An 18,413-nucleotide genomic window follows, 5' to 3' on the forward strand; every position below is an offset into this window, starting at 1 on the left:
CAATGCTCTGCTCTGGCCTCCAGATAAGTCCAGACTCATGGGTTCTCACAAGGAGATTCGTGGAACAAACACACACTACACACACACACACACCATAAATTGTTAAAATGATTTGGAATTAGGACAGGATTCACAAGAATTTCTGAAATGGCTCAGAAGATACTTTTGACATTTTGCACCATGTATTTATGCGACACGTTCTTCTCATGTAATTGACAATTACAAAATAAAAAACGTCATCTCCCGAGTGACACTGAAGATGACCTAAGGTATCAAATATGCATTCAAGAGCTGATTGGGGCATGCACGTGCGCATGCGCGCTCACGTGGAAGTACAGCAGAAGGCCAGAGGACAGCCCTGGGTGCCCGGGGCACTGTCTGCCTTTGTTGATTGATTTGTGTGAGATGTTTGAGACAGGGTTTCACTGGGTCCTGGGGCTTGCTGTGTAGGCTAGACGGGCTGGTCAGGGAACCCCAGGGGTTCATCTGCCTTCCCCTCCCCGACACTGACATGACAAGAAGGCACCCCCATACCTGGCTTTTTTATGAGATTTGGGAGAGGGTGATTCTGGTTTTTATTTTGTTTTGTTTGAAAGAGGGTCTCTCTGTGTAGCCCTGGCTGTCCTGGAACTCATTCTGTAGATGGGGCTGGCCTTGAACTCAGTGACCTGCCTGCCTCTGCCTCCCAAGTGCTCTGGTTAAAAGTGTGTGACTCTAGCCGGGCAGTGGTGGTGCATGCCTTTAATCCCAGCGCTTGGGAGGCAGAGGCAGGCGGATTTCTGAGTTCAAGGCCAGCCTGGTCTACAGAGTGAGTTCCAGGACAGCCAGGGCTATACAGAGAAACCCTGTCTCGAAAATACAAAAAAAAAAAAAAAAAAAAAAAAAAAAAGTGTGTGAGAGACGCTGTGCTTGACACGCCAGATTGCTTTTTCACGTGAGTTCTGAGGGATCAAATACAAGACCCCAGCACTTTACCAACAAACCCATCTCCTCAAACCAAGATTTAGTTCTTTCTGAGAAAAGGGGGGCGGGGGAGTGCAGGGAAGGGCAGGAACATTCATTCCTAGTGAATGTAAATTTGTTTTTTACCTTCAGTAAATGGTAAAATCATGGGTATACCAAAGCACTGTTTTAATATAAATGTCCTCATGATGTAGTTCTAGTAGATTCTTGATTTGCATAGCTATTTTATATGCCTATATAAAGAGAAATGCTAATAAAAATGTCATGGTTAAAAAGGAGGTTACAAGTAGCAAGCCTTAAGAAGCCCCGATTGAGGTCAGAAAATGAGGGAACCACAAAGATGCCTCACCTACCAGACCACCCCACAAGACGTTCCTGGCCTCTCCTGATAGATGACTAAGGAAAACTCAGAGGTGACAGAAGTTTGCCTAGGGCCACACAACAGCTAAGCTGCCTGGCAGGGCCCAGACCCACGTGAATGAGGTCGCCTGCTGGTTCAGTGCGCAGTGGCTGACACACGGGAGTGAAACTAGCCCGGCTTCCTGGCCACCTGTTCTATGTCGGGGTCTGGATCATTTGCTGTTTCTGGTCTTGCTGCCCAGCTGGGTAAAGCATCTGCGGGGCCCAGGTCCCGCCTGCTGTGCAGAGCCTCAGCGCGCTCTGGAAGCTGCCGAGTTCACGTTTGTCTCCGGCTCCAGAGATGACAGGGCGTAAGTTGTCAAGGCTGTCCTCAAGTTTCACTTCTGGTTCTCAGCACCTCCCTGATTCTTCTGTTCCTTGGAGAGGTGGAGGGGCCTGAGAAAGGGTCTCTGCCTGAAACTGAGAAGTCAGTTTGACCGACCTCAACACCCTTCCTGGGTAGAGAGGCGCAGATGAGCTGGCGACTGTAGAGAGGCTAACCTGTGCCAACTGCGCTCCGGGCTGCAGCCCCAGCTGAACTGTTTTGTCTCCTGCTACCTCAGCGCTTGGCAAGCAGCCTTGGAAGAAAATAGGAACAGAATATGCATTTGTTGAACCGAGAGAATGTATGAATTTAATAAATTATTTTGATCTCATGTAGAGTCTTGATCTCAATTCAAACTTTAAAATACACCCTCTTTCCCACTACGACAGGAGCTCAGAGGGAGAAAATATAGCAAACGCTTAGTACTACATCAGGACTACAGCGGAGCTTACGGCAGGGGTGTAGCCAGGCAATGGGGCTTTCAAGCATTTCATTTTCTTTTGGACACACGTGTCTTGCTGTGTAGCCCAGGCCAACCCTAACTTTATAACTTCACAATCCTCTAGCCTCAACCCTCCCCCCCCCTTTTTTTGAGCCAGGGTTTCTCTGTATAGCCCTGGCTGTCCTGGAATTCATTCTGTAGACCAGGCTGGCCTCGAACTCAGAAATCTGCCTGCCTCTGCCTCCCAAAGTGCTGGGATTACAGGCGTGTGCCACCACCGCCCAGCTTTAGCCTCAGCCTCTTAAGTGCAAGGATTACAGGTTTATGTCTCCATTCCTATTCCTATCAACATTCTCTGTGTGTGTGTGTGTGTGTGTGTTTAAAAAAACAATTTGGGAATAGAGAGGTGGCTCAGCCGTTAAGATCACCAGCTACTCTTACAAAGGACGGAGGTTCGATTCCCAGCACCCACACAGCAGTTCATAGCTGTCTGTAATTCCAGTTCTAGGGAATCTGATGCCCTCATACAGACATACATGCAAGCAGAACATCAATGAACATAAAATAAAATAAAATATCATTTACTTATACCCATGCTGTTCCAGAAGGACTCAGGTAACTCTCAGAAACACTAATTACAGAAAAGTAAGAATGGCAAAAATATAACTTGTGCCGCAATGGGGCCAACACCCTTGTTTCTCAAAGAAACTGTGGGAAACACCAGAAATGCCTCCTCTGGTTCCTGTCTTGAATGTTTGTCCCCTGGTGGGCACTCATGGCAGACAGCTGTGAAGTCTTTAAGACATGGGTTGGTAGAAGTCATAGTCCAGCTCAGCCCTTGCTTCTGCCCATTCTTAGCTTCCTGGTCTACCATGATGAAACAGTTTCACGCATGTCTGTCATCAGGATAGAGCCACTCTGCTGAGCCTTCCCTATTATGATGGTCTGAAGCCCACGACTATAAGCAAAACAACAACAATACAACAACAACAACTTTTCTTCTTCCCTCAGGTGGCTGTGTTTGGCATTCTGTCACAGTAACACCAAAGTAACTAATACAACGTTCCCAGTGTGGTCCATCTCTGCAGGTCCTTGCCGTGTCTAAACAGAGGATTGTGATTACTTCTCTGTGGTCTTTCTACAGTTGTTCTCTAACCTCCACATACCCAACCCAATAAATAAAGAAATATAGTTTTGGGGTATTTTTTTACATGCCTCATAGATTCATGTGTTTAAACATGTGGTTGCCAGCTGGTGGTGGTGCTGTGTGGGGAGCTGGTGGAGCCTTTACAAATTACAGCATTCTCTCTCTGTGCCTATGTCTTTCTGTTTTTCTCCCTGTCTGTCTCCTTCTGTCTCATTGTCTCTGTGCACCCCCCCTCCTTCCTGGCCACTTAAGAAATGTAACCAGCTTGCCCTACCATGCCTCCTAGGCCTGAAGCCAAGTCTTCCTCACTTTGTTGGCTAAAACTGTGAGACAGAATAAACACTTTCTCACTTGAAGGTGCTTGGAGCCCTGGGTTCTCGTTGCATAAATCAGGCCTGGGGGTATACTCTTGGCATTCTAGCACTTGGGAAGCAAAGGCAGGAGGATCAGGAGTTCAAGGCCAGCCTGGACTGCATGAGACCTTGCCTAAGAGAGAGAGAGAGAGAGAGAGAGAGAGATAAAGACACACACACACACACAGAGAGAGAGAGAGAGAGAGAGAGAGAGAGAGAGAGAGAGAGATTATTTCTTCACTTTCTGACATGATCCAAAGAAGGTACACATCTGAGACCATTATTTGGGGGCTAACTCAAAAGAATGCGCAAAACAGATTCAAAGAAAGAACACGTGTTCTTCAGGCTAACAATTGCCAGTTTCCCCTGGCTTCTGGCTATGGGCCTCACCTCCCCCACCATGAAAACCATGAAGGAAGGAGGGAGTAGGCCTCTCACCAGCTTGAGCGTCTCACCAGCTGCGGTGTGACTGTCACCCCAGCAACCAATTATCCCTCTGTAAAAACACTTCTTCTAGCTAACCGTCATAAATCTCCCCTTTTAAATGACAAGTTGGTTGTTGCCTCTGCTTTGAGGGGATATGTGCCTAGCAAGTGTCCATCCATCACAGGTTAAAGGGGGATGTGGGTCAAACAGCAAGATCACAGCCCAGTCCATTCATCACTGGAATGAGGAGAAGGTCAGGCCAGGGACCAAGATGGCGGTAGACCCCATCCATCCTAGGTGATCCCAGAAGGCTGGCGTCCACAAACTGGAAGATCCAGGTCTTCTCTGCTCCGCACACACTGAGGTGACCTCACATCCATTCCCCAGGGCAGCTCGGATACGCTTATCTCCATGTTCCTGAAGTGGCCACCTCAAGAAATGATAATCAATTTTAAAAAGGAAAGGAACCAATTTTAGGGTTAAAAACGTGAAGAAAAAAATAGAAAGAAAGGAGGAAATGAGTAACGAAAGCTAAGAGCCATCCAGAGTGAGGTCAGCACAAACAGAGACAGTCACGGAATCCCAGGTACGTGGATACCATAGGCCACAAGTAGGAATTGGCTTCCTAACAGTCATCGTGAAAAGGAAAATAAACCATGAAATCTGGCTAGAGAAGAAAGCCATTCTCTAGGAGCATGTCCTTCCCTATAGGAAGACAGTGCTTCTGCGGTCTCCAAGCCCACATGTGCAGAATGAGCCAGCGTAGTCCTCATCAACACTGAGCTGTCAACCTCCTGGACTGGCTTCCCTAGGTCCCCTCAATAAAACCCTGAATACAATGCTATGGCCCAGCTTAGCAGAAACAGTGAATCTCTGGGAAATTCTCCAAGGCTAAGCACTGCAGGTACAGATACAGGTTTCTAAAAAGTAGTTGATTGATTTGGGCTTTCTAATATCTTTAAGAATTTTTTTTAATGCACTTATACAAGTTTTTTTGCCTGCATATATTCAAGTACACCATGTATGTGCTTGGTGTCCCAGGAGGTCAGAATAAGGTGCCTGATGCACCGGAACTGGAGTTGCAAACAGTTGTGAGTAGCCCTGTGGGTGCTGGGAATTGAACCAGAGTCCTCTGTGAGAGTAGCCAGTGCTCTTAACTAGCAGGCCATCTCTCTGGCCCCCAATTTTATTATTTCTTAAAAATAAAAGCAAATTTGCATACTAATGGGATAGACATGTTTATTTCTGCATAATTAAATTTTGACTGGATATTTTATTTTAATATTTTAAAATTATATTATTTGTTTATATTTATCTTACTGTCTTAGGGTTTTACTGCTATAAACAGACACCATAACCAAGGCAACTCTTCTAAGGACAACATTTAATCAGGGCTGCCTTGCAGGTTCAGAGGTTCAGTCTAGTATCATCAAGATGGGGGCATGGCAGTGTCCAGGCAGGCATGGTGCAGGAGGAGCTGAGAGTTCTACATCTTCATCTGACGGCTGCTAGCAGAATACTGGCTTCCAGGCAGCTAGGATGAGGCTCTTAAAACCCACGCCCACAGTGACACACTTACTCCAACAAGACCACTAACAGTGCCACTCCCTGGACTGAGCATATACAAACCATCATACTTACTTAATATTTATTCTTCTTGTATACACATGTGTACATGTGTTCGAGTGCCATGACGCACATGTGGAGGTCAAAGGACAACTTTCAAAAGTTGGTTCTCTCCTTCCACGACGGGATCCAGGAAGTGAACGCAGGTCATCAATGTACAACATTGATTTTATCCATCGAGCTGTCTTTCCTTTGGCCAAATATTGGATGTGGCAGAACACAGAGCGTAGTTAACATTTTTCAGAGTCATCGATGATTTGATTTTATAATCACCAATACTGAGAATACCACCTGGTACAAGGGTGCCTTTGGATTGTTTCAGACATTGCTAGAAATTATCTCCTGATCCCAAACCAAAATTTATTTAGCAATTTTTTTTTAATGAAACTAGAGCCAATCACTTAAACAGCAATTTTAACTGCTCTGACACAATATAATACAAAGCTAGGCTAATTTGGGGCCAGGAGCATTTGCCGTTGTTCTGGAGGCCCAAAGCGATTCCAGGCACTCACATAGCTGGTCACAATCATCTGTAACTCTGGTCCCAGGGCATCCGGTGCCCTCCTCTTGCCTCCTTTGGCACCAGGCACACATATAATGCATAGATATATATGCTAACAAAACATGCATACACATACAATAAAATAGAAAAATAGTGATAAAGAAAGATACGTTAGGGTAGCAGTTAAGAGCACTGACTGCTCTTCCAGAAGTCCTGAGTTCAATTCCCAGCAGTATATGGTAGCTCACAACCATCTGTAATGGGATTCAATGCCTTCTTCTGTGTCTGAAGAAAGGAACAGTGTACTCACATACATAAAAAAATAATTTTTTTTAAAGATTTATTTATTATTATATCTAAGTACACTGTAGCTGTCTTCAGACACTCCAGAAGAGGGCCTCAGATCTCATTATGGATGGTTGTGAGTCATCACGTAGTTGCTGGGATTTGAACACAGGACCTTCGAAAGAGCAGTCAGTGTTCTTAACCGCTGAGTCATCTCTCCAGCCCCCAATAAATAAATCTTAGAAAGAAAGGAAGAAAGAAAGAAAGAAAGAAAGAAAGAAAGGAAGGAAGGAAGGAAGGAAGGAAGGAAGGAAGGAAGAAAGAAAGAAAGAAAGAAAGAAAGAAAGAAAGAAAGAAAGAAAGAAAGAAAGAAAGAAAGAAAGAAAGAGAAAGAAAGAAGAAAGGAAGGAAGGAAGGAAGGAAGGAAGGAAGGAAGGAAGAAAGAAAGAAAGAAAGAAAGAAAGAAAGAAAGAAAGAAAGAAAGAAAGAAAGAAAGAAAGAGAAAAAGAAATGTTAAATTGATAGTTAACATTCTGAGGCATGACAATAGGAAAAGAATAAAAGTCATTGTTTTTTACAATTAAATCATGTTTCTATAAAAGCAGAAAACTTTGCATGTGCTGCAAAAAAAAAAAAAACACTGCAAGTTCTAACACAGAATAAACACAGAATAAACAGTAGTTTCTGAGCTGCTGTGTTTCAGGCAGCTCTGGCTGGCATCTCATGGTTCCAGCACGCAAAGCACTGTCCCACGCTGTCCTCAGAGCCAAGACTACAGGGAAGCCACACAATACAACATGGGCAAGCACTGCCAGGAAACATCGAATCACTGTGCATTTGATCTTGAATAACGGTTTGGTTGTTGCAAGTTCCAAAATACCATTGCCAAAATACTGTTCCCAGCCCCACATTCCATTATACAACTCCACATGGAGTCACGACCTACTAATGAAGCAGTTGGGACTTAGGAGTCACACTTTGTAAGATGACTGAAGACAGAAGACGCACCCTGTGCATGGATGGCATCATGTCACACACTGGACACCCACACAGACTAAGAGAGGAAAAAGGAAAAGCCTAGACAGCCTCAGTACTCCCTCTCCATTTCCTCCTCAGCCAAGATGTGCCCGGGTAAGGAGTCCCAGCTGCATACCACACTGTCCTGCTTTCCTGGCTCTAATAGACTGTATCCCCTCAAACCGTGAGCCAAAAGAAATCCTTCCTCTTCTACCTCTCTTTTGTCCTGTATCCTGCCACAGCCAAAAGATAAGTTACTAAAATAAGGGATCCTGAGAGGTCTTCTGGGATGCTGGCCATGTGTGTAAGTTATATGGATGCTTTATAAAAAGTTGTGGGGTTTTTTTTTGGCTTTTTGGAGACAGGGTTTCTCTGTATAGCTCTGGCTATCCTGGAACTCACTCTGTAGATCAGGCTGGCCTTGAACTCAGAAATCCTGCCTGCCTCTGCCTCCTGAGTGCTGTGATTAAAGGCATCTGCCACCACTACCCAGCATATAAAGTCGTGTTTATGAAAGTGATATCAGGGGCTCCTCCTCCAAGTCCATCTCCATAACCTTTGGACTTGGACTCATGACCCAGGGGCCCCCTCATTCTTTCCCATTGCCCCTTTCAGCCATTCCTTTGTAACATCCCACAAACCCACAGAACAGCTCTCTACCAGGGACCCACAACTGCCACACTTGGCTGTGGCCCAGAATCGCTCTCTGCCAGGGACCCCACAGCCTGCACACTTGGCTGAGACCCAGCCATTTCTTGTAGCCCATCTACATTCCTTTGTGACTCCCACCAACCTGCAGAACTGCTTCTAGCAGGGACTCCACAGCTGCCACCTTTGGCTGGGACCCAGATTGGGCAATGGCATCTGAAGCCTGGAACACCCACCCCATGAAGGCAAGACTAGATACCTACACCGAGAAAGACCACAAATGTAGTGACTTCCCATACCTAGATCCCAGTACAAAACACAAACATGAATAACCAAAACACTGTGACTCCTCCAGAAGCTGGAGGCCCTGTTGTAATATGCCCCGGGGAAGCCAATGTAGTTGAAGTACATAATAGAAACTTCAAAACAGCAATTATTCATTTGTTCAAAGACCTTGGGGAGGATATGAATAAATGCTTTCATAAAGACCTCCAAAACCTAAACAATTGAATGAAGTAATGAAAACAATTTAAGAGCTGAAACCAGAATTTAACAAAGACTAGGACCACTAAAGAAAAGCAAAACTGAGACAAAATTTGAAATGAAAAACTTGAGAAGTCAAACAAAAAGCCAAGAGATCAGAGCCTGGCTCAGTGCTCATCAGAGCAGCCTCTGCTTACGGTGGACAGTGATTAACATTGAAACTCTCGACTGGACAATGTGCAGAGAGTGAGACTTTTGGGGTGCACTCAACCCTAAATGAGATGTCTTTACCAAACGAGACTCAGGGGGAAAAAGAAGTGGAAAAACTTAAAGAGCCAAAGGTGGTGGCTGACTCCAAGGAAACAGCATCTTCCAGACACAACATGACCAAGGCGAGCGTATGAACTCACAGAGAGTGTTACATCTGGGAAGGTAGATGCAATGTCTCTACTTACTGGTTAGAAAAAAAAAATCAGTTTATTTGTTTGTTTCCAAAAGAGCAACACTAGGTATATCAATCACATTCTGGGGCAGGCCCCATGCCCAGAAGTTGTTGGCCTACATAACACCTGTCTGTAATACCTGGGTTTTTTGTTTTGTTTTGTTTTGTTTTTTACTCCATGTTTTTGTGTATTATTTATTTTGGTTTTGTGTTTTTTCTTTGTTTTATTGGTTTGTTTGTTTTGATTTTCATTTTTTGTAGGGGTCTTTTTGAGGGAGAGAACATGGAGTTGTATGGGTAAAGAGGTGGTGGGGAAAATATTGGAGGAGCTAAGGGAGAAGAAAGAATATGATCAAGATACACTGAATGAAAAATATAAGCAGGGCGGTGGTGGTGCACGTCTGTAGCAGAGGCAGGCAGATTTCTGAGTTCGAGGCCAGCCTGGTCTATAGAGTGAGTTCCAGGACAGCCAGGGCTACACAGAGAAACCCTGTCTCAAAAAAACCAAATCCATATATATATATATATATATATATATATATATATATATATATATATATATATATATATATATATGTGTGTGTGTGTGTGTGTGTGTGTGTGTGTGTGTGTGTGTGTGTGTGTATGTGTGTATGTATGTATACATGTATGTATATATATATGAAAATAATGACTTAAAAAGTAATACCAGGAGCTGGAGAGATGGTTCAGTATTTAAGAGCACTGACTGCTCTTCCAGAGGGCCTAAGTTCGATTCCCAGCAACCACATGGTGGCTCACAGTCATCTGTAATGGATGCCCTCTTCTGGTGTGTCTGAAGACAGCTACAGTATACTCATATACATAAAATAAATAAATCCCTTAAAAAAGTAATACCAGATATATTACAGATTTTTAAGAGTTTATTTTTATTTTATGTACATTAGTGTATGTACATTACTGTATGTATGTCTGTATGAGGATGTTTGATCCTTTGTAACAGGTATTACAGACATAGGTACAGTTAAGAGACCTGGCTGTTCTTCAAGAGGACCCAAGTTCAATTTCCAGCTCCCACATAGCAGCTCTTGAAGAACAAACAGCCAGGTCTCTTAAGCACTCAGCCATCTCTCCAGCTCCAATATTACAGATTTTTAAATAAAAGCCGTTGACCAGGTATGGTGGTACACAACTATAATTCTACTAGCTTGGAAGCTGATGTTAGAAGATCATAAGTTCAAGGCCAGCCTAGACCCTGTCTCAAATAAACAAATTAATATATACAATAAAATACGATGCTGCGTGTAGTGGTACATATCTTACATATCCTTATCATTGGTCCTCAACTTGTAAATTGAGATCCTTTTGAGGGTCAAGTGACCCTCTCAAGATATCTGATATCTTGCATATCAGATATGTACATTACAATTCATAACAGTAGCAAAATTACAGTTATGAAGCAGCAATGAAAATAATTGTATGGTTGGGGGGTCACAACAACATGTGGAACTGTATTAAAGAGTAGCAGCATAAGGAAGGTTGAGAATTTCCCAGCACTTGGAAGGCAGCACAGGCAGCTCTCTGAGTTCAAGGCTACCCTGCTCTACAAAGTGAATTCCAAGAAAGCCAGGATTATACAGAGAAACCTTGTCTTAAAAAACAAAACAAAAGACATGCTGTTTAGGAAGGCAGACTCTCTGCCTAGACTAGGGTTAGCGCCCCATCAGCAACTGGAGCAGGACTTAGCCAAGACAAGGTTTCTTGTGGGTTCAAAGGCAACAGTTAACTGAGTCTGGATCAGGGCTCAGTCAGTAGCTGACACCGCATAACTCAGCTTGACCATTGCTGTTCCAGAGTCTGACCACTCGGTGTCTCCACTTGACAAACTGCTCAACTGTCTCCAGAGCTCACTCAGCCATGCTGCCCAAATCCACCCCTTGTCCTGAAGTGGAATAGATCAGAGGTCTCAGCTCAGAGAAATACTGAGCAATACCGGCAACTGAATTTTGGGTGGTGGCAGAGCTATCTGGTAGGAAGCTGAGATTCAATCCCCATAGAACAGGGGTAGCCATGGGTCCACAAAGGTAATCTGATTTAGACACTCACCTAGCCCACACAGTTCTGCCCCACCCAGAAGGAATCTGCTGGCCAGAATCCCCTTTCCTTTTTGTTGTCTGCCTCTACCTCTAGGATGGACAAGCAAGACTCAAGGGCTTCATTTGTCTTGTAGAGCCTAGTATCCCTCAGGCCTGGCTCAGAACACACTACCAGCATCTGTTGAGTGAAACTTGGTCAACAACACAGTATTCACATCATCCTTGCACAATAGAGATGGGTGGGGGACTTCCACTGAGTCTGGGGCATCAGTTTCAAAGAACAATCGCAATTGTTCCTTCTGATGCTGGAGGAAGCCCTGATGGGGTGGGCACAGGCACCTGAATGGAATTGCGAGCTAAAGGTCTCAGAGGGTAGAAAGTGTTGGTAACTTAGCTAATGGACCGGACTCTTGGGCAGTTCCATTTCTTTTTATTCAAAAGTAAACAGCATGTCGAAAGGAAGGGGCAGGCTTCCATATCACCCTTTGATAGGCCCAAGGACCTGGCTTGGGAAAACAGGAAATACAAACCAGCAGCAATACAGTAGGAACCATCTTGGGCTGCCCTTTCTGGTCTCCACCTCCAGGCATGGTCCCAGCCACCTCCATCAATAGATGATGGAGAATCAATCTGACCTGAGGCTTTCTGAGATCCTAAGAAAGACAAGGAATCAGGATGGAAGAGCCAAAACTGCAGGCAGGTGTTTCTTAGAGACAGGAGGAGGGACAAAGAGCCTGAGAGACAGACTTGGATAGACAGACATAGGCAGCTGAAGCCAAAGACCCTCAGACGATCTTTCTGGGCTTATTTTATGGGTCACAGAAATGAGACCACTCAGGCGGGCCTTCAAGAGCAGTGCTACATGCTGTCACCCCATTCACATCAATCAACATTCCTACGTGTGCTGTCTCACTAGAGCAGAACAGTATTATCCAATAGATCTTTCTTCAATGACGTGTTGTTTCTAGAGATGGATTTTCCAATATGGCAACCGGGATCCACACAGAGTTCCTACCTTCCATATCGAACAGAACAGACACAGACAGACACGCGGACATACACGGACAGACTGACAGACAGACACACACACACATGCACGCATGCAGTGAACAAAACTTCCTTTCAGCAGGTATTTCTGTATTCCTTCCTGACCTCCCATTCTCTCACACAGTGACCTCATCTCTTACTGTGCCATTGAACAACGTTGTGATGGGCTTGACTTTTATAGGCCAGAAACTTTTTTTTTTTTTTTTTTGGTTTCTGGTTTTTTTCAAGACAGGGTTTTCCTGTAGCCCTGGCTGTCCTGGAACTCACTCTGTAGTCCAGGCTGGCCTCAAACTCAGAAATCCACCTGCCTCTGCCTTCCAAGTGCTGGGATTAAAGGTGTGCGCCACCGCGGCCCAGTGGCCAGAAACTCATATAAGACAAATCTGTAAGATGCCTTTTGGGGCTGGGGATGTAGCTCAGTTGGCACAATCCTTAACTACCACGCATGGATCCTAGGATTTGACCCCTGGCACAACATAAAAGGCCTGTAATTCTAACATTCAGAGACCAGAAGCAAGAAGATCAGAAGTTCAAAATTATCTTTGGCTACACAGTCTGTTTAATGCCAGCCTAGGCTACCTAACATACTGTCTCAGAATAAAATAAGATGCCCCCCTACACTCCGTGATTAGATATAATTTCTATCTCGAGGGCCCATGCTGCCCTGTGGTAAATATGTACTCTAAATAAATGAAGGTTAAATATAGATAGTCACATGGGAGCTTCCCCTTCCTTATTCCAGAGTTCATCTGAGTCTCAGGAGTTTCAGGTATGTGGCCAACACCCATGTTCTTGGGAAGGGAGGTATGTAGGACCTTAGAGGCCACTGTCTGTGCTGGTATCCAGCTCGGATCCATGCTTTCATCTCTGAGTCTATCTCGTTTCTGGGTTATAGGATTCCTACCACCCCTATAGGGGCAGTGGAGCTCCTTAGAGGCCCACGCCATTCAACTCAACTGGCCCCCTGCTCACATGTTTCTCTCTATACCCCTGCCCCCCAGTAGGTATAATAAAGGCAGCTAATATTTATCAAATATTGCTTATGTTCCAGTGTAGTATTTTAAGCCCAGTTAGTCTTGTCCACCTACAGGGATGTGCATTTTGTTATGCTTTCTGATTTTGAGAAACTGAGACAGAAAAGCTCAAACAGAAAATATATTCTTCTCTCTCTCTCTCTCTTTTTCTCTTTCTTTCTCTCCTCCTCCTCCTCCTCTTCCCTCTCTCTCCATCTCTGTCCCCCATCCCCTCTCTCCCCCCTCCTCTCCCCTCTCTCTTTCTCTCTCTGGCTCTGTCTCTGTCTCTGTCTCTCTCTCTCTCTCTCTCACACACACACACACACACACACACACACACACACACACGCACACACACACACACACACACACACACACACACACGCACACAGATTTACTTATTTGGGGCTGGAGAGAGGCTCAGTGGTAAAGAATGCTTGCTGCTCTTTCAGAGATCTCTGGTTTGAATCCCAGCATCCACTTGGTGGCTCACAACAATCAGTAAGTTCGGTTCCAGGGGATCCAACACTCTCCCCTAGACTCCTTGGGTGTCTGCGCATGGATAACACATACACATGTGTAAGTAAAAATACATCTCTGTAAATAAATAAAATTTCCGGTGAGAGAAGGAGAGATTCATGTGGAGAAATCAGATATGAAAGCTAAACTTAGTCGAGTGTACTTTTTTTTTAGACTGGGCTCTGGGATATTACAAATGTTCCACGTCATTATTAAAAACAAAATTGATTTTTAAGTAATCCCTAGAACTTGAAAGCAAAATGAAGCAAGATACCAAACTGTAAATTAAATTGATGGTGGAAGTGTTTACAGAGGAATTATTTCAAATTACTTTTAAACAGAGTGATTTGATTATATATTCCCACCAGAGTATAGCCAAAAGGCAAGAACAAAAAAAAATGTTTCTAATCATAAATGTCTGCAGCAATGATATCATTAACAATATTGTTTTTATAGATATCATAAGATGAAGTGAATGAATCTAATGGTACCATCAAAAAAACAGGTTTGGGGCCAGCAATGTGGCTCATTGGAAAGCCAGATTTTTGTTTTTGTTTTTATTAGTGGTCTGGCCCCAGGTAAATTAGGTATCCTCCAGTAAACAACTCCACACCCTGGCATGTGTGGGTGCTCCTAATTAGAATCAGTAGGTGTTAAAACAAAAAAGGCTGTAGAGTTTGGAAGGGGGTGTAGAAGAGAGATCTCACTATGTAACCCTATCTGGTCTGCAATTCTACACATAAACCTTGAATTCAGAGATCTGCCTGCCTCTGCTCCCTGAACACAGAGATTAAAGGTGTGTGTTGCCGCTGCCGCTGCCACCACCACACCTAGCCTGAAATATATACTTTTTAAAAAATCAGGTTCTGAAGCCGGGCGGTGGTGGCACACGCCTGTAATCCCAGAACTCTGGGAGGCAGAGGCAGGCAGATTTCTGAGTTCGAGGCCAGCCTGGTCTACAGAGTCAGATTTCTGAGTTCCAGGACAGCCAGGGCTATACAGAGAAACCCTGTCTCGAAAAAACCAAATCCAAAAAACCAAAAAAAAAAAAAAAAAATAATAATAATAATAAAAAAAAAAATCAGGTTCTGGGCCCAAGAGAAAAGAAACATAAAAGTAAAACCAAAGGCCCGGCTGATGGGATAGGCCTTCATCTCAGCTACTCAGCAAGCTGCAAGAAAAGGATCCAGTCCGGCCTGTGCACCTGAATGAGACCAGCTATAAAACAACAAGAGCTAGTGACAGGGATGGAGATCAGACACACCAGAAGGATAAGGCCCCTGAATTCCATCTCAGTACTGCAAAAAGAAAGCAAGAAACAAATCAAAAATGTTAAGATACCAATTACAGATTCGGAATTGGTAACAATTTCTCATGCTCTACCCAATGAAAGAGGATAAAAATTCATTTCATTTATTTATTTTTTGTTTTTCAAGACAGTCTCTATGGAGCTCTGGATAGCCTAGAACTAGCTCGGTAGACCAGGCTGGCCTCAAACTCACAGAGATACATCCTCCAAGTGCTGGAATTAAAGGCATGCACCACCACATCCACCTTTGTTGTTTTGAAACAGGGTTTCTCTATGTACCATCCCTGGCTGTCCTGGAACTCACCTTGTAGACCAGGTTGGCTTTGAACTCACAAAGATCTGCTTGCCTCTCTACCTCTTGTGTGCTGGGAATAAAGATGTTCACCACTAAGCCTAGTTCTTATTTTATTTTATTTTTATTTTATTTAGACACATTTCTATATGTATATATGTGGCAGGGGAAGGTGAAAAATTGTCCACAAATGCATGTGAATGTGGGGACAAGAAGAAGGCGTCAGAGCCCCTGGAGCTGAAGTTCTGGGTAGTTGTAAGCTGCCTGATAAGGGTACTAGGAACTGAATTCAGGTTCTCTGGAAGAGCAGCGAATGGTGTTAACCACTGAGACATCCCTTCAGTGCCCAAACTCTCCTTTTTATTGCCAAAACTTATTGTTGCTGAACACTTCCATGGTATGGGTGTACAGTTTCTGTACCCACTCACCAAGTAAGGATGAATGGTTTTAAAACAAACCCACTGGTTAGATGAGGGTACACACCTATAATCCAAGCCCTTGGGAGGACTCTACCGGGAAGATCAAAGGTTCTAGAGCATCCTCAGTACAGGCCTAGTTTGAGGCCAGAGTTAAGTATGTAAGATCCTTTCTTAATAACAAAACAGTAGCTAGGCACCAGGGAGGCAGAGGCAGTTGGATCTCTGTGAGTTTGAGGCCAGCTTGGTCTACAGAGCAAATCTGGGGACAGCCAGGGCTACCCAGAGAAGCACTGTCTTGAAAATACAAACAACAAACAAAACAACAACCAATCAACAAAAAGACAAAGGATCAAAGGCCAGGGGTCAGGGCCCTGGTTCCTTCTGTGTCCAAGCAAGAAGGGCAATGCTTTCAACTCAGGTACTTAAAAAGAAGGACGGGGTGTGTTGACACAACTCAAAGACTGATGATGCAGGGCTGAAGGAAGGAGAGGAGAAAGTGGGGGGTGGGGGGAAGAAAGGGGTGCGGCTTTCTAGTTTGGGCAATTAAGTAGAGCAGATGGTGATGTCTTTCACTGGCTGAGAAGGGAAAAGAAGAAGAAAAACAGGTCTGGAAAGTTCGACTTTGGAGCTGAGGTTGTGAGGGAGGGCCTGAGCAACGTCTAGGGCTCAGACCTCTTTTCTGCTCATCCACCAAAATCAGGACGGAGTTTCTCCCAACTCAGAAGCCAATGTATATATAGTTCCTCCCTTTGATTAGACCATATCACCCCACCACTCCCAAAGTTAGCCACATGACCAGTCCTTTTTAGATGTTTGGATCTCAGGCCAAATGTCACCTAAACAGAAAAATCCTTCCCCAGGATACAAGCTACAGTCAGTGTCAGGACAGGTAAAGATTCACATTGGTCTGATTTCGTCTTGATGTATTATATAAAATCAACTTCCAGAGGGAAGGAAGGAACATTGGTTAATAGACACAACACTGGAGTTAGAAGGGAAGATTACTATAACAATAACTCAAATATTTCAAGGTAAGGAGTTTGTGTACACACTTGGAGACCTGAATTCCTCTCTTAGAACCTATACAAACATGAAAGGGGAGAGCTGACTCCACAAAGTTGTACTCAGACTCCACACATGCTGCGGCACACATGCCCACACTCGTATCACACACATGCACGCTATAATAATAGATACATAATTTAATTAAAAGATAAAAAACGAAGAGGAGGGCTCCTGAGTACTGACTGATAGCAACACAAGGTTGATATCTGGCCTACCCACACACACACAGAGAGACACGCACACACATGCGGGTGGGGTGGGGCAGCAGGAGGAAGGGATAAGAAAGAGGAAGACAAAAAGCAGGAGAAGAAAAGATTTTTAATATTCTCATTTAAAAAAAAGTTTTGAAGGGATTTTCTAATTACCATGATTGGATCATAGAATATATACCATTGCAAGCATCAATCACCAAATAAATAAATAAATAAATAAATAAATAAATAAATAAATAAATAAATATTTTTAAAAAATCTTAAAGCTTCCAGAAATTCATCGCACATAACAGTGAACATTCATTTCTCACCCGCGGTTAGCTGGGTCAGGCTGGCCTCCAAGTTTTGGGTCACACACAGCTGTCTCCTGCGTCTGCTTCTTTGTCCAGCTGAAGGACTCCCTGCTAGCTATCTGCTATTCTCATGGCCAAGGACAATTGCTCAAGAGGTGGAAAAGGAAACACTGTTGCTGCTTCCGTGCATAGTCTTCTGGCTCAGGCAAGTCATGTGACTAAATCCAGTACCAACAGAGTGAGGAAATGATATTCCTCTCAAAGTGGGGAGTGCTGGTGAAGTAAATATTTACTAAGCAATAGTATAATCTACCAAATGACCCCATTCCCCACCCCCCTAGATAGCCACTACATAAAGCAATGTATCCCTTAGGAAACACCGTCTTTTATGAATGCGTGAGTGAATGGATGGACGGATAGAGAAAAATGTGCCTTTCAAGGCAAGATGATTCTCTTCACGCTTCAAATGAGGAACGTGGGAATCACAGAAGGGAAGTGACTAGCCCCAAGGCCATGGAAACCAGCCTGTCTGGCTCCTTCTGCTCTCTTCCCTACAGAGAAGGAATTATGCAGCAAAAATGTCACTTTTGCGGTAATCACGGCCATATTACTCACCTTGTCCTCTCACTGTGGCTTAGTGAGAAGGTATGGACCCACTCAGCAAGTTAAAGTCATCTGCTGACTCAGTCTCAGGTCTTCTCACTCCAGGTGACTCTTTGATTCATCATTTCCAGTTTTCCAAGTCCCAAATGCTAAGAATATGTTGGATGAGTGAGTCACAGCACTGTGAGATTCTTACTACCTTTTAAGTGTTCTGAGAATTCTGTGGCCTATCCCACCTGGGCCTACCCCTAAGGTACAGACATTAGTGAACCCAAAGTATCAAACACACAGTGAGCTAAAAAATGAGAGGCAGAGGCATGGGGGTGTTTAAAAGGGCATGCTTCAAAGCAGCAATCAGCAACTCTTTTGAAGTGGGGTTACTTAAGACTTTAAACCGCCTTTGGGTTTGCATGTCGTGTGAATAGCTAAGTGAATATAGCTTGCTTCTATAGGTGTGAATACAGGAATGTTTCTGCTCGCTCGGGCTGCCATTGGAAATGGGTGTGAC

At 44.1% G+C, this 18,413-nt stretch overlaps 1 long non-coding RNA gene across 1 annotated transcript; it reads right to left on the reverse strand.

The window, feature by feature from the left end:
- Positions 1-1,984: 1,984 nt before the first annotated feature.
- Positions 1,985-17,433, reverse strand: LOC127686193 (uncharacterized). The gene is made up of 3 exons (XR_007978004.1): positions 17,321-17,433; positions 5,697-5,871; positions 1,985-4,485 (listed from the first exon to the last, which is right to left on the reverse strand). It is a non-coding gene; the product is annotated as an uncharacterized LOC127686193 (long non-coding RNA).
- Positions 17,434-18,413: the final 980 nt, after the last annotated feature.

The sequence above is a fragment of the Apodemus sylvaticus genome, chromosome 5 (assembly GCF_947179515.1).
Source record: "Apodemus sylvaticus chromosome 5, mApoSyl1.1, whole genome shotgun sequence".
Lineage (NCBI taxonomy): Eukaryota > Metazoa > Chordata > Mammalia > Rodentia > Muridae > Apodemus > Apodemus sylvaticus.